Raw genomic sequence first — 6,410 nt, forward strand, 5'->3', positions numbered from 1 at the left:
CGCTTACACCGTGAGTTAAACAGGTGGAGATGTGTGCAGGAGAGAGGGCAGGCGCTGCACGGGGCTGAGCGCCATGAGCTGCGGGAGCTCCTGTGTGGTAGAGGGGTCTTTTTGACCTCTGGAAATTTGAAGTAATTCAGCACCCTGGAACCAGGCTAAGCGAGAGCCTCTGGATTATTCTAGGCACGAACGTGTTTGGATATTAGAAAGTAATTAAATGCACAGGAAGGGGATAAAAATGAGGAAAATGTTACATAAGGGTTTAAAATGCTTATGGTTAATCTTCAGTTCTTGTGAGATGAGTGAAAATGAACTCTTCTAGGACACGGCAGATCAGGGTCAGTATCTGAAGGCAGTAACTCAGCGGAGAGGCAGATGGTTCCTGCAGGGCCAGGTGTAATGGAGCTGTGTGGGTCCTGTGCCTACCCAGCTACTGGGACGTGCTGTTTCTTGAGAGGAAGAAGGTGGCAATGAAACTTTCTCAAAGCTAGAAAATGCTACAGTTTTTTTCTTTCTTTTTGGAGGTTGTTAAATCTATTTATTTATTCTGTACTGAGCATTAGAGTACTTACTTTTTGTCACATCGTGTAACACACGTGCAACACTATTTTCATTGCAACAATTAGTACAGGCTCAAATGCTCAGTGTCCAAAAAAGAAATTATCACAGCATGGTGAGGAGAGGACATTCATGATTGGACAGATCTGGTCAATGTGGTGCAGCAGTTGAAGACTTAGTCTTCAAGATTTAAAATTACTATCTTGCTCTTCTGTCACTATGATCTCGGAAGAGTAAAAGGGAAGAAGCATCAGGCCATGCCTGAGATCGTGCTATGCAGCACTTTAACTCAGAATCACTTTGGTTTAAACTAGTGTTCACGCTCCCCAGCACTTGAAGCATTCACAAAAATGGAAACAAACCTGTTCTCACACTTTTCCAAAGGCCAGCAATATCATCATAACGTTGTGATTTGTAACAAATACAAATATCCTGCACTCAGGAGAAAACAGTTACTTTTATTTACAAATCCATAGCAGTCAGCTTTTTCATTTATGTTGCAATACTAAGCAGAATAATCAATGAAGCAAAACACGCCTTGCTCAAAACCAACACGGACATAGGATATGTTAAAAAACAATAATCAGAAAAAGTGCATGTTTTTTTCCTGCTTATAACTCTTAGCTACAGGATTTGATATCTTTGGCTTAATGATTTGCAAATGTGGCTCTTACACAGGAGACTGGAAACAGCATGTATTTGGACAGTTGTACGCGTTCTGACAATGGAATTGTTAAATGCTTTCACAAGATATTCCCTGAACCCACTGTCTGCCTGTGAACACTCTATGATTTGCCATTCTGCTGTGACAGTAATCTTTTTCCTGCCTCATGCTGTGTAAACAGGTGTCATGAAATAAAAAGGCATATGGCATCAGTGTGGCAGCAGCATCTCCTGAGAGGGACATCCTGTGGCTGATGGCGCACATGCCATCCTCCAGCCTGTCCTTCCAAGTGCCCTGGGAGAGAGAGAACATGGACAGCTGAGCTTTCCCTCAGAGGAAACCTGAGAACAGGGACGGGAAATATAAAGGTCTTTTTTGAGGTGCCTCCACCCAGAGACTACTGATAACCTCTGAGAAACATGTTTGTGATTTAAGAGTGGCTGAATAACATGGGGTGGTTTCAATTCTTCAGTTGTCCTCTTGGATGTAGAAAGCTAAGAAAGGGCTGGAGCAATGGGATTCACTGAAGGAGGGAAAGGGCATTCAATGCTGAATAGAAGTGAGGTTTCCCTCTTCTCCTCTCCTAAATTAATACTTTTTCTATTGGATTATGCAGTGAAGCTCCCTTCTGCTCATTTCTTCCCTGCTCTGCTCATCTTACAGTCTCTTTTCTGCAGTGTGTCACACTTAGATTTTATTTCTCATCAGGTTGAAGGGAGAATACTTCAATTTTATAGTGGGTCTAGTCTTGTTGCTTGGCAAAATGCTTTAAGAGATGCAAGTTTTATTTCTGTGGGGGTGAAAAGACAAAGCCTGCACTTCCCAAGTGAATGCTTTAAAGGGGTAGGATGCAGAGCAGGTTGAATACCCCAGATCAAATGTTTGGAATCTGCTGCACTCAAGATCCCAAATGTACGGAGTCTGAAGTAGAGCCATGGCTGTATGTTCTGACTTCTAGAGAGTGAGAGGGATTCAGGCACATTCTCTTGCTTGGTATGTCTTCCACAGCTTCTTGCTCACCATGTGGGACTCCTTAATTGCCTGGGAGGCACTCAGGTGAAGCATCCAACTGAAGCAATCCTGATCACCCTGCAGGAGACATGCAGCTTACTCTGTAGGTGTAAGAGATGGTGAGGATCTCTTATCTTCATCTCATTCTGAAGCAAATTACAATTCAAATAGAGCATGATTATGGAGTCTGGAAAAAAAAATCCAAGGACAAAACCACACAAGAATTAACTCATGTTGAGTGGCTTTATGTGTATTTAGAACAGCAATAATCAACAAAGAATGCTTCTTAAGTAAACATGATGATCCGGCCTTGAAATACAGTAACACATAATTCATACAAAATTGAACAAACATGAGAAGTTTGCCTTCAGAAAAGGCAAATTTTAAATATAAATTTTTACACACTGAAAATGCTGAAAGAACTGACAATTCAATTGAGACTAATAGTAATTAAATCAAACATAATTATAATCTTTGAAACCTGCTCAAAGGGAAAAAGGGTAATGCATCCAACAAACATTCATCAGCTTAATGTTTTGCATGAGTAGTCCATTAGTAAGCCCCAGGAAACATAATTCTAGTTGTATTGTTTTCCCATGGCAGTTTTTGTCCTTGTGCTTGAAATGATATGAGTTAAAAATCATCCACAGGGCACTCCCTGGGCTGGCACCTCTCCTGGCATAGGCAGCTGTAGCTCCATCAACTCCCAGTCTGCCCTAAGTGAGCAATACAGGCTTGCCTATAGAAGGTCACTGAAAGTACCTAATACTTCAGGAAGAATGGTGATAGCTGCTCCAATAGCTTTTTCTGGGAACTGAGCCTTTGCAATTAGTATTGCTTTATTAATTTATATCAGAACAATGTTTGGAGACTGGTTTCATTGCCTGCTTTATTAGGAGTAAGGAATTTATACACAGCTAATTCGCATCCAAGTTTATCACTGTGACCTTTAGTATGCTGTAGAATTAAAATCTTGTGCAAGGCTCCAAATTTGTTTCCAAATTTTGCAGCATAGCTGTTGCAGTGGCTGTTGTTGCAATATAGGATATTACTCCACACATCAGCTGAGATGAGAAATCTCATCCTCTGCTGTTTCAATTTAAGGTCACATAAATGAGCCAGCAAAGGAGGCTGGAGACAACACAGCTGAACTTGTGCAGTAGCAGAGTGGGTCAGGGATGTACAATCCCTGCTGCTTCCTTTTGTGTGGCAGGGGTTATCTCTGATACAGTGTTAAGAACCAACATGTGGGCGAGAGAGAGAAAGAAGAAAGCTCTTGCATCACATAAACACCATTGTTTCAGAGGGATCTAATATCTGTGTTCTGCACTCCCCTCACTGTTACAATTTAATAACTGCTGGAAGATCATGGGTTTACAATACTAAGAAATACATCCTTTTTTTTCATAGCTTGAATGCATGACACTCATCACATTCCATCACAAAATTTGTTTTTCCCAGGGAAACACCAGCAGACTCCTAGTGTGTTTTGAAACCTTGTCAAAGTGAAGCTGAGTGGCAGGGAGCTGAGTGGCAGGGATGATCATATGTGGAACTTCCACACAATTTCCTCTTTGTGAGAACACATCACATATGTTTGATATTATTTTTAATGATAGTCTTTCAGCTGCTTCTCATAGTAGTAAAAAGACCAACCCAGCTACCGTTTAAAGCACTTCCTAGTCTGTATGCTAAAATCTCTCTTCTTTCAGTTTTGTGGCAATGCTCTTCTCCAGCCAGCTTCTGGGACTGAAAACAATTCTTGCCCCTTCAGGCATCTTCTAATGTCAAATTATTATACAGTCTAAGCAATCATTCAGAAGAGGAAAGCATAGTGAATGCAGATTGGCATAAAAAAAGTAATGTTTTCTTATAGTGAGTTTTTGCTTGTTAATGTTATTAATAGCTTTTTTTTGAAGTCTTTCCTGCTTAGTGGTATGGAGTAGAACCAGCCATAGTGCTGCAGGTTCAGATCATTCTGGGCTGTGAACTGGTGTTTTCATGCCCTTCATTTCACTTTGTCCTTAAACACTGCAGAAGAATGTTGGTTCTTTTCCACAGTTCCAAGAGTTCATCAAACCAAGATGTCACTCTACAGCCAGCACCCTGAAGTTAGAATATCTGCCTAAAATTTCAGGGCTATATCATAAATTGAGCTGTGTCATCATTTGGCAGCTGTAGCTCATTTAGCAACTAAAATCCTTTTTTAGCAACTAAAATCCTTTTTTAGCAACTAAACCCCTTTCAATTTTGTTTTTGCTCCTTTGCACTGATTTTTTTTAATCCTCTCTGAAGTATTTTTATAGCTCCTGACCTTTAAAGAAAAAAATATCTCTGCTGCTCTACAGAGCTAGGACAGTAGAACCCCATGGTGGGGTCATGATGCTGAGCGCTAGAAGGTTTGTTTGTGACCAGAAACCAGAAGACAGGCTAATGAATGCACTTTGCCTTCCTGCACTAACCTGGTGATTGTATCACAATAGTGCATTATACAGTAGGTAAAAGGAAAAAAAAATACAGTGTTCTGTTCCTTCTGCCAGCTTCCTCCTGCATTTTTATGCAGATGTCATTGAGCAGAAGCAGCCACTCATGCCTTGTACTGAAGGACAGGTTAGCATAGCTGCTTCTCACTGCTGAACTGACATTTGGATGTTGTGCTCATCTTTCATCTCTTCAACAGTGCAGAGGGAAAGGTGCTCTCTGACCAGAGCTGTTGGCTGCTCCAAATGAATCTCAGGTGAGATTAAAGCACCAACACACAGTGGGTAGATGATATGTCATAATGCATGGAAAGGACAAAACAAGTGGATTCATTAATTCTTCTGAATTTGTTTGGTTTCTTGATAATTCTTATGGTCCTGATGTCATGACAGAGTATCTTGATGTTGGCAGGATATTAAGCACCCTTTGGAGTTTCTGGATCTTGCAGCATATCCACTTATGTGAGTTAATTACAACAGATTTAAAAATGCAGAGGTTGGTGGAAAACAATTTTCAGCATTGAAACAGAATAACAACACTGTAAAGACCTCCTGGAGTATTTAACAGGGATCTTTACTATATACAGAACAGTAACATATTTGAAACAATAAAAGCAAGAGAGTATAGTAACAAGAAAAGTAACAAGTTATAAACTGAAGCATATTTATGGTAAAATTCCTCATTCTTCTGTAAAAGCCAACTAGTGTTGCAGTAACTGTTAGGTATTGTGCAAAACCTGGTGACACTTTTGTTTTCTTGGAAGTGATGCATTTTAATTCTATTAAAGAGCAGCTCTTCACTGTGTAAGGTCAGCTTGTGTTCAAGGTGAAAGTGATTGAAGGATCTTACCTGACTTGTAAATGTAGCTGGTCTAAATCCTGGCAGAGCCTGTACACTGTCTCATGTCTCTCATTTTAATCTTTTCAATCCTATTTCATAGCATAGGAATTGTTCTTTAGCCTACCCAGAATGTCTCCTCTTTTTTTTTTTTTTTTTCCCTACAGAGTCTTATAGTGGTGCAAAATGGAAGAGTTAGCAGGTCAATCGAGAAAAGAAGATACTTCAGTCAATAAGATAGGTGCATGAAATAGACAAAAGCAATTCCTTTGGAGTGATAGTGACACCATGTGTGCCATTCAATATAATTTTAAACAAAATACAGACTTCCTGTGTACCTTTATACTAAAAATAAAAAAAAAAATAAAAATCACAGCAATTGCCAAAATTACTGGTTCAAACTAACAAAAATAGATGCTAAAGTGTTGATGCTCCTTTGATAGTTTTAGCAGCTATGTGGTTCTGCGCACTGTATAATCAGTGGTAAGAGCTCCTGACCTTTTTTACTTTGTCTAAGGGAGACCTATTTGCATTTTTTCCCCCTTTCAACTGCTGTGGTATATTATCTAAAATTTTACTGTGTTATCCCAAAAAAGTCATCACAACAAGCCCCTTTAGGAATGTGTTCATCATGTCACACAATGCATTAGTTAATTATCTCATCTTAGCACTACAGCAGACCTTCAAATTAACAGCTATTGCAAACTATAGACAAACAGTAGGTGCCTGACTTAATTAACTCTGACTGCCTGTGATGTGATTTGTATCTTGGTGTTGTTTGTGCTAAAAATGGGCACTGTTTTTCCTATGGCATTTGGCTGTATTTCTCCAAAGGGCTAGGACACTGCAACTTGAGGAG

Source organism: Poecile atricapillus, chromosome 5 (genome assembly GCF_030490865.1).
Source record: "Poecile atricapillus isolate bPoeAtr1 chromosome 5, bPoeAtr1.hap1, whole genome shotgun sequence".
In the NCBI taxonomy this organism is placed as follows: domain Eukaryota; kingdom Metazoa; phylum Chordata; class Aves; order Passeriformes; family Paridae; genus Poecile; species Poecile atricapillus.